Raw genomic sequence first — 11,140 nt, forward strand, 5'->3', positions numbered from 1 at the left:
CCTGGGGACCTGGGGACCCACTTTTAACCACCTCTGACGGTCCCACAAAATAACCAAATAGAAGGAAGTTTCAACAGTGTGCTGAAAAATAATAAAACAGAAAGGTGGTCTGAAAGGAGGGCTCATGACGCAGAATGACTTTCTTGTCTCCTAGGACTGAGACCTTCAGATAACCCACATTTTACTGTCAAGTACGAGCGAAGACCACGTTTCTCACGGTGCTAACAGACGAGGTCAATGACTCACAGAAGGCAGTGGTCAGTGCTCACCTTGTTTGTATTTGGTCAGTTTTCAGTCTTCTTAGGGTAATCTGCTCTGTTAAACTGGTGGTTTTAATTGTTTAAAGTATTTGATTAAGTGTACATGTATTATTTATTTTTGAAATAAATGGTGTGAGTAGTATGTGAACAGTTAGGACAGTTGTTTACTTCTTAGGATAGTTAAGATTAATAAGTGAAGTGCTGCTCCGCACGGGGATTTGCTGTTCCCTCCCACACTCCAAAGCCCTCTGACGAAGAAACCTATCTGTTGTTTTTTCACCCTAAAACGAACATGGAGGTGCCATCTTTACTTGCATTCCATTAACTATCACTTATTTTGATAAACTGAAGTCTGTTCTTCAAGATAAAGTCTTATGGAAATGGGCTTGAACCTCTTGTTCATTAGAGTTTATGAACAAATTAACCTGGGATTGATCTTCCCACTTATTCTATTTTCAATACTTTCCAGATCGATACCTTTTAAAACAATAAACAGAGAAGAACATAGCAAAATCCTCATTTTGTTTGGTTTGGTTTGGTTTTTGAGGAGGTGGTATAGGTGGCCAAACCTGTGAAACCGTCCCATGACCTAGATGTTGCTGGAGGCAGGGGCCCTGGGGCCTCGGCAGGGCTGGGAGGGGCGCTGTGGTCTGTGATGACGTGCAGCACAAGGCAGCCCTCGGCCCAGGCTCCTCTCTGTAGACCAGTGTCAGGAGAACTGGCTCCTGCTCAGCAGTTTGCAGTGAGTACTTGACTTGCTCTTGACTCGGTGTACAGAAAATAAACTGACAACAATATCTCCTTGTTGTGAGGATGAAGAGAGTCTGGACTTCCTCTTTTCAAAGGATAAGATGCTGTCAAGTTTAAGGTGGTCAGAAGCTGCAGCGGCGGAGGAGAGGTGATGGGGGTGATAACAAAATAAGCATGTGGAAGGCCATGCAGTTGACATTGGTTGGTTAAAAATCCTACACAGTGGCTTAAAACAACATCAGCAACAACAAGGAAGCTTTGTTGAAAGGAAGAATACTGGAGAGACGTTTCTTTCATAAAAGCAGGGGCCCAGCCGGTGTGGCTCAGTGGTTGAGCGACGACCCATGCACCAAGAGGTCACTGGTTCGATTCTGGGTCAGGGGCACATGCCCAGGATGTGGGCCTGATGCCCAGTGGGGGTGCATGCAGGAGGTGGCCGATCGATGTTCTCTCTCATCGATGTTTGTCTCTCTCTCTCTTTCCCTTTCTCTCTCTCTAAAATAAATAAAGAAAAAATATTTTTTAACAAATGGTAGGGACTCCCACTGACCAGACCAGGTGGGCTCACACTGTTTGTGCCCCTCAGCCACCTCAAAGGCACAACATCGGTCTCCATCACCCTGCCCTGAGCAATTGAGACAGAGCGAGGAGCTGGCTCCCGGCCTGTCCTTTGGCCACGGGATGTGCCTGCCCGCCAGGCTGCATGCAGGAGGTGACAGATGGAGCCCACACCATGCATGCTAATGCACTCATTTGCAAACAAGATGTCACCATGCAGAAGTAAGACAGTCTTTGCTCCAGGAATGGTCCCAGAGCCCCTTAAGCTAAAATGAGAGCTGCATGTACCATCTCAGCCTCCCGCTAAGCCACAGTCATCGCGTGCCCCTCTCCTCAGAGGCCCTGGCTCCCTGGGCTTCGGAGAGAGTCGGGCCAGCAAACGAGGAGTGTCCCTAATTTCTGCCTGACCCGGGTTACTGGGAACCTCGGCCAGCCAGGACAGCCCTGTGCCCACCCTCGCCTGGCCCTCGCCTGTCACTCCGTCAGACCCACACACAGCTGTGACCTTTACGTTCTCATCTTGAGCCCAACTCTGGGAAATTCTTGACATTAAAGGAAGTCTTTTTCATCTTCTCAATTATCCCAAGCAATTTCAGTACCTTGTCGAGATTTAAAAATCAGTATGACTCCATTGGTAACATGCTGTTGGGAGCAGAACACAGAGGATCACCGCAGAGTCCCTGGTCATCCGGCAGAGCCAAGCACCTGGGCGAGCCGCTGCCCGGGCGACACCACTGCCATGCGCGTCTCACGTGCCAGCGTGACTGAGCTCAGGGTGCCCCGAGACCGGCCAAACATGTTTCTGAGTGTGTCTGCGATTTTGGATGAGGTAGACTGGGTGGCGCAGTCTGTCCTCCTAACAAGGGTGCTGGCCCTGATCCCGCCAAGGCCGGATTAGAACAAAAACGCCGACCCTCCCTCAGCAGGGGAGACTCCACCCCCGGGACGGCTGAGTTAGGACCCCCGTCTTTTCGGGCCTCGAGACTCACACTGAAAAATTGGTTCACCTTGGGCCTCAAGCTGGCTGGCCTTCCGATGGGAACTTAAGGTCATCAGCTCTCAGGCCTTCGGATAAGAACTGTGAGGAGTCTCCGGCGAGCAGCGGGAGGGTGCAACATCACCCGTGCACTTCATCCTGCCCCAAATGCCTACCCTGAACCCAGCCAAAGGGATTCGAGAGGCGGTAGGGGGGCTCTTCCCAGATGGCGCCGCTGTGAAGACAGAGGCGGCGGACTGTCCAGAGCGCACCGCCCTGGACTGGACGCCGAGTCCAAAATCAAGCCAAGGTACAGAAGATTTTATTGAGACAATTAGATAAATTTTTTAACTACACCGTATATAGGAAAATATTGCTGTATCACTGTTAACTTTATTGGAGACTGTGATAATATGACAATACCTTAAGGGAATTTTCATAGAAATTGAATACATTATATATGAAATATGTATGCAACTTAATCCTTAATCGGCCTTTTTCACTTTATCAGAATTTATTCTTGTCTCCTGAGCAAGCAGCATCCACGTGGGAGTTGTTGATGAACATTAAGTACCCTACATTAGAAAAACGAAGTTACTTTCAAGAGATTGGTAGCCGGAGGGGTGCGTGGTGACCCCCTGGAGCCAGGGCCTTTCTGACCCTTGAAGCGGGAGCAGCTTAGTTGCAAAAGAAGAGAAGGAGATAGTTGTTGGCACGAGGACGAGGGGTAAGTGATCTCTTTGCTTTTTCTAGAGTTGGCAAAATAAATTGCCTTTAACAAACATGACTCTAGTAAATTTTGTATTATTTTGACTCTGGGGTACTCACAGAGCATAATTCTTAGCAGAAATGTTGACTTAAGTTGGGCCGGAGTTACTATTGGCAGAAATGCAGCTGACTTCCTTCCCCAGTTCATTTCCAAAATATGTTCCACTTACTCCTCCCACGAAGAATGTAAGAGCTTCAAGATGATTGTCTCAGAATCTTAAGGACACGTTTCCCCTACGGTGGGAAGGGGGCCAGCATCCAATGGACCGAGTGCCCAACTGAATTCTAAGTCTGACACGCGAACCAGTTTGTGAATTTAGACAAACCACTCATTTTCTACAACTCTCTCCAGGCTTCCTTTCTGTTTTGTTTGTTTGTTTTTAACAAAATGGGCTGGATGCTGAATTGTGCCATCTCTTCCTACTTAGTCTCTCCAACAGAGCTGTCCTGGGACAGATACCCTGCCATGCTTAGTCACTATTCCACACCCAGCATCCGGCACACTTCTTGAACAGAGAAGGAGTTCAACTTGTAATTAAATGGAAAAAGAGATAAAAACAAAAAACAAAAAAAAGATTTAACTTGACACAATACCAAAAACTTGCCTATCCTGAGATTTTCAGATATTTGTCCATCTTTTTGCCCTTGATCTTTTCAGGTTTAATCACGTTTCCTCCAAAAGACTCCAAAAGTGAGGGGGTTTAAGATCACACCTGGCCACTAGATGGCAGCACAAACCCATCACAGAATCGTCCCTAACCCACCCGCGAGCTGGGAGCAGCGCCCCGTGGAGCCCGCACAATGGAGGACGTGAGGAAGGATCCCCGGCCTTGGCGGTGCCTCTACCACAAACCTGCCCTTTGTCCTTGATTCTAAGAGACCCATGAGAGTTTCCTTGTGGATGGGAACATAAATGTTCTGTGGTTTCAGCTCTAGGATATTGATTGTGCCTTTATTTACATTTTTTATATTTTGTTCATTATGGATATTTTGCATTAATTTTGATTTTTTTTAACTGCTACATTAAAACATTATTTGTCTTGTTTACTGAGTTTTTTGCCACCCAAGGCAACTGCCTTACTCTCCTCACCTTAGTGCTGGAAAAAATAAGATTGCTTCTAGTGGCCCACAAAGTAACTGTAGACACCAGGAGTAAGCAGCTGGGGGACACTGCAGTGCGAGACCTCGGCCCTGGCAGGGGGTGCTGAGCGGGCTTTGCATCCAGGAGAAGTGCTCAGTGTCTGGGTGCTCAAACCATGAATGCAGGAGGGAAAGATAAGCTATTCCTTTGTTTACCCTCTACCCATTTTGTGTTCAGTGCGCCATGGTCTTTTTGTAGTTCTTTTTCTATTGAATTTATTGGGGTGACGTTGGTTAATAAAATGGCATAGGTTTCAGGTGTACAGTTCCATAGCACACTGTCTGTACATGCACTGTGTTTACCACACCAAATCAGGTCTCCTCTGTCACTGCCTATGTCCTTCGGTCTCTTCTACACCCCACCCCCTTTCCCTCTGGTAATCACCACACTGCTGTCTGCGTCTATGAGGCTTGTTGTTTGGGGTTTTTGTTTAATCCCTTCAGATGTTTCACCCAGCCCCCCAAGTCCCCTCCCCTCTGACAGCTGTTAGTCTGTTCTCTGTATCTATGATTATGTTTCTATTTTGTTTATTTGTTTTGTTCATTAGAGTCGACATATATGGTATTTGTCTTTCTCTGACTGGATTATTTCACTTAGCATAATACTCTCCAGGTCCATCCATGCTGTCGCAAAAGATAAGATTTCCTTCTTTTTTATGGCCAAGTAATGTTTCAGTGTGTAATGTACCGCTGCTTTTTTAATCCACTCATCTACTGACGGGAACTTAGGCTGCTTCCAAATCTTGGCTGTTGTAAATAGAGCTGCAATGAATAAAGGGGTGCATATATTCTTTTGAATAAGTGTTTTGGGTTTCTTAGAAAAAATTCCCAGAATTGGAATAGCTGGGTCCTAAGGCAGTTCCACTGAGCATCCTCCATACTGTCCTTCACAGTGGCTGCACCAATCCGCACCCCCATCTACAGTGCAAGAGGGTTCCCTTCTCTCCACAGCCTCTACGTTTGTTCTTTGCTGTTTATTGATGATAGCCATTCTGACAGGTGTGAGGTGATATCTCACTGTGGTTTTAATTTGCATTTCTCTGATGATTAGTGACACTGAGTATCTTTTCATGTCTGTTGGCCATCTGTGCATCTTCTTTGGAGAAATGTCTACTCAGATCCTTTGCCCATTTTTAATTGGATTGTTTGTTTTTTGTGTGTGTTGAGTTGTATACGTTCTTTATAAATTTTAGATATTAACTCCTTATCAGATGTATCATTGGTGAATATGTTCTCCCATTCCGTAGGTTTTCTTTTCATTTTGTGATGGTTTCACTGCCTTTCCCTTCCCCCTCCTGTTCCCCCTCCCCTCCCACTCCTCCTTCCCAGCTCCATCTGCATCACTGACACCGCACACCTCACGCTTTAACGCCCCTTCCCTTCTCTCCTTGTTGTTTGTCTCACACAGAGAAGTTTCTCTCCATTCTCTCTGACTTTTTCTTGGAGCCCAGAGGAAGCAAGAAGATGGGAGTGGGAAGGAATAGAAAAAGGGGAGCAATTCAGAGAACAGGAATGCAGAGCACTGTCTGGGGTTCAGGTCTCTCCCTTTAGACCGTGACTGCACTAGGCACAAATATCACAGTAAATATCAGTTGGTGTGGACGATTACTTGTGTTAATTAGCAGTGTGTTCTTACAAATAATGAAAAGTCATAAAATGAAGTAACTTTAAACAATGCCCTATGAATACCTGTTTTAAAGGCTTAACCAAGTAACAGCCTCCACTGACACTACAGCACACGTCCCAGTGCCTCTCTTCGCCTCCCAGGAGCTGCAGGTGCCCAGTTCTTGAAAAGCGTGAGGGTCCAAGGCTAAGCTCCCCTTGGGGCTTTCCCTCAGGCCCAGCCAACCTCATCCCCCCCCCCCCCATGGGCACTGCCCCTTCCTCTTCTCTGCTGTTGGTAAAGCATTAACTGTGGAGGAGGCTGGGCTCTGGGTCTACACGGTTCACTGGTGTCACCTGTGCGGGCTCCCTTTGCTCAGCCCCTCCAGATTCCCCCTGCTCCCTGCCCTGAGGGGCTGCATCACTGTGACTCCCCAGTCCTCTCCTTCTGGCTGGGGGTCGCTGGTAGGGAGCGGTCGCGTCAGCTGGAGGATGTGGCCCTTTGCTCCCTCTCTGTAAGGTCTTCTGTAGATGACCGAGTTTCTAGAAAGGTCACTTCGGCTCAAAGGCAGCCAATCTACAGACCTCCCTCTGACCCCCATGCCCAGAGTCAGGGCAGCTCAGCTGTACCAGCAGATCCAGGCACGTGGGGCCCCGGATCAACCTTTGTGGAGCTCCCCACTTGTAGAACATGCTGGGTAGTAAGAACCCAAGCTCCCCACTGAAATGGACCCACGCTGGCTTCCGGAGTCCGAGCCTCTTTCCGCAGCTCTGCCTGGGCAGGAGGGCTCTGCCTCTCGTGTGCCCACCCCCGACTCAAGCGCGGCCACAGGGCAGCGTGAACGGCCACAGGGCAGCGTGAACAGAGCTGGACTCACGGACTCGGACGCGCTCCGTGAGCAGGCGAGGTGGTCGCCGAGCGTGGGGCTGAGGAAGGACGGGCTGGCAGCCAGCTGTCCCCGACCCTCAGGCCCGCACCCGGCGTACAGCCTAGAAGCACGGTGGTTCTACATGTGGACCTGGTCTTCAGGGTCCGTGCCCGACCTGTTGAGGTAGGAGGATAGACTGATTTTATTCAGCACCACGTCCGCTTGAGCTGTGACTGGGAAATGTTCTGAAGTGTGACGAGGAGGCCTCCATTCGTACTCTGCAGCTGCTGGGCCGGCCACCGGGGACCGCTGCGCTCACACCTGCCAAGGCCCGTACACAAGCTCCCAGAACGACGGCCCTGGGAACGTGCGCTGTTTTCACGGACGCCCTGCCTGGCACAGGGGCACAGGCTCCCGGCCTCCGCACAGAAGCTCTCCATCTGAACTGCATGGGCAGACGAGGACGGACGGAAACAAACCCTCAGGCCAAATTCACACAAACACTCCAAGGGGCAACTCAGACCAGCCATAGCAGGGCGTGCGGTCAGGGCAGTGCCCTTAGGGACACGTGTCCCTGGAAGATGCCTGTGTGTGAGTCCTGCACAGTCTCCATCTCCAGCGGCAACAAGAGCCCCAGGGGTGCGAAGGGGTGAGGCCCGAGGCAGGGATCTCCCGGGCTGTGCCTGAGCAGGGGCGAGGGACAGGAGCAGCAACATCAGAGGGCCCGGCCGGGGCCCCACCAGCCCCCTCAGGCAAGATCCAGCCTGTCTGCCTCTTCCGCAGACTCTTCCGTAGCACTGAGCAGAGGAGCAGGGCCTGGTGAGCCCAGGGAGGGGCACAGCTGGGTTCAGAAGGGTGGCTAGCAATGCTAAGTGTTATGAATGTCTATGAATTATGAATGTGTTAGAATAAGCAGCCAGGGGTCGAGGAAACGCCAGGTAATGGAGATCTGTGACTGCAATGGAGCGGGCAGGCTGGACTCTCCAGAAAGGGTTTGAGCATTTGAACAAGGGTTGGAAAGCATCAGGGAGCCAGCCCAGGTGAGAAACCTTCCAGACAGAGATAATGGTGACAAGGTCTGGAGGCAGGAACAGGGAGGATGGCGGAGAGAAGGAGCAACGAGAGGGCAGGAGGCAGGCTGTGGGTGGACAGGAAGCCCAGGAAGATCGTCCTGGAGGAAGACTGACCCGAGAAGCTAGAGGAGGCAGCAGGGTGTGGGCTGAGGCAGGAGTCCAGGCAGGACGCCCTGACGACTTGCACCAGACTAGCAAAGGCAGAGGTGGTGGGAGGAGCTCAGACCTCGGATGACTTTGAAGGCAAGGCCAGTGGGATTTGCTGGAGCCTGGATGTGGGGTATGGGAGACGGAGAGGAGACGAGGAAGGCTCCAACGAACCTGGCCGGAACAACCGAAAGACAGGCACTGGCATTAACCTTGACAGGGACGACATAGGAGGGACAGGGCAGAGGGGTTCAGAAGGCAGTTGTTGGACATCCAAGTGGAAGCAACAGGTTGTCACTTGTAAAGATGATCTGTCCAGGGGAGAGGCCCTCACAAGAGGTATAATTTTGAGACCTGTCAGAAAATATGGTCATCAAAGGCACAAATCAAATAAGAGAACAGATAGTGAAAATTTCTATGAGAACAACCAACAGGGTCGTATAACAGAAGGCACTGCGGAGGAGGGGCCTGGGTCCGATTGTCAGAAGGCCTCTCAGAAGAGGTGAAAGATGAGCTGAATCTTAAACAATAATAAAACACGCCCATGATCTCGTCCACAAAACTCTTGGGGGAAGATAAGTTTCCAAGTTGGAATTCGTGGGTTTAGAAATAGAATACAGTGCACATCCCATATTGTATTTGACACCTCAGCAGGGTCTGGGTGGCACCCTATTTTCTCCTCTGATTTCAAAAGGAAGCATGCATCCATCACACTGAGCAGGATAAATACATTTCAGTGGCCTCCTGTCAGTTCAGATCACATTTCGCTGCTCAAAGAGTTTGCAGTAAACTTACCTTTTGTTCAAACCACTTTTCAACACAAAGCACTGTTGTAAGGGCTCGCATGCATTCATTCCTTCACTCAATTCTCATCTCAACTCCATGAGGCAAGGGTGCCATTATTATCACCATCTTATAAAGGAGGAAACTGAGGCACATGCAGCAAGGTGGCCTGGATCCCACACTGGTTCAGCTGCCAGGTCTGCCCTCTGCCCACACGACACCAGCAAGGGCAAAGGTCCGGAAGTGGGAATGACCAGGATGCTGGAGGAGCCTGGGGGGGGGGGGGGGGGGGATAAGCGGCAAGTTGCACAAGCTCGGCGGAGGAAACTGGCTGGGACCCGAGCTGACAGGCTGTGTAGATTCCGCTGAGGGCCCAGAATCCGGCGTATGGTATCTGTTTCTTTTGACCGTATCTATGTGTTGGCTTTTGAGCACAATAATTCGATTTATGCCTGTGGAGATGTGTGCTGGTGGCTCACAGGGAAGACAGCAGGATGTGTCACAGAAGCAGGTGGACCGGTCACCCTCCAAGTCACACCAACTCAACCCCATGTTCTAACCTCTGCGGCCCCAGAAAACTCAAGTAGTGCACTGAAGACTTCAAATAGAGGAAATGCTAAAAGCAAGAACCGAATTAGCCACGTTTCGTTAAAATGCCACACTGACCCAAACCTTTATTTGTTGTCTATAATTTCGTTCCATATACGTCTCCTCTGAGATATTTTCTCACATAAATACTTCAGTATATTTTCTTCACTTTACCACACTACTGGCTTTATGTCCCTTGATGCCATTTGGGTTCTTGGAGCCAGTTGTCGCTGTGACGTTGCATGACTGCCTGTCCCATTTCATCACGACAACCTGAGCAGACAGGGGTGCATTCTCCTGACTGCCAAGCCACACGGAGACCCCGCTTCCCTGCGTCTGCCCACAGCCATTAGCAGAACCTGGGAACACTCTGCCTGCCCAGTTCATCTGTGGGCTCCCTGGAAGGAAATTGTGTTGGGTACGTTGTTGCCCTGTCGGGTTGAGAGCATCGCATACCTAAACATGCAGGAAAAAACAAGGCATTTATAAGCTAGCACTTAATATTTCTTATCACAGCACCTTAAATTCTCCCAAAACGGCGGTCAGCCACGGACCTGCCGGTGTTGCCCTGTCCGCCCGGGGCGCCGTGCCGCCCGCCGGGGTGGCTGCAGGCGCCACCGAGCCCCTGAGATGCCGCGTGTCCGAATGAGGATGTGCCCGGAGTCCAGATTACACACCGATTTCAAACCTTAGAACCACACAAAAAAGAGTGCAGAAATAGTTCATCAGTTATTTTATATTGATCCTATGTTGACATGGTACTATTCGGGGCAGACTGTGATAAATAAATTTTTATTAAAAATAAATGTTTTGGGTTTTTTTACTTTTTAAATGTGGCTACAAATCATTTGAGGAGGGAGAGGAAAAGGAGAAATGAAGGGGATGGGGGAGAAAAGAAGGAAGGGGCACCAGGGAAAGAGAAGGAAGGAGAGAGGAGAAACGGAAAGAATGCGGAATTTTTCTTAATACCGTTATCTATTTTCTCTGTCTTGATTCTGGGTTTCCAAAGCCCAACGGCATTGCCATAGTTCACGTGGTCTCTCATGCTCATTATTGTAGTCCGTGGAGTCCTTTAATCGTTGAGAGAAAGAGAAACGGTGTGTGTCCTTCGATCCGTCCCCCGGTTCACTCCAGGCTCCCCTGCCTCCGTCCATCGGAATGTGTTGTACAGGGTAACCTGATAGTACGTCTGCTTTACAAATATCAGCCAGGCAGGGCCTCTCCTCTTCCCAAGTGTCACTGGGATTGAAGGGAGACCTGCCACACTAGGAGTTTTAAGGCTTTCATCTTGCCCAGCCGGGGTGCTCAGTGGAGAGAGCACCGTTCCATGGACTGAGAGGTCTGGGTTCTCTCCCTTCCTCTCTCTCCAAGCAAATAAAAAAATACAATGATAATTAAGACTTTTGTCTTTAATGGTGCAGGTAAAACACCTCGCTCCACCCCCGACTTAGAATTTATTTTTAAATTCTTTACTTAAAAATAACAAGGGAAAGCAGGGAAGATTAATCATCTCTTTTCTTGCAATACCTTGTACATTTATGGAAAATGAATGCATGCGGTTTTGCCCCTTGGAATAGGCCTGTTCCTGAGTATCATTAAAGGAAAGCCTTATTTTCAGAACTTGCT

The sequence above is a fragment of the Molossus molossus genome, unplaced genomic scaffold (assembly GCF_014108415.1).
Source record: "Molossus molossus isolate mMolMol1 unplaced genomic scaffold, mMolMol1.p scaffold_m16_p_11, whole genome shotgun sequence".
Classification (NCBI taxonomy): Eukaryota; Metazoa; Chordata; class Mammalia; order Chiroptera; family Molossidae; genus Molossus; species Molossus molossus.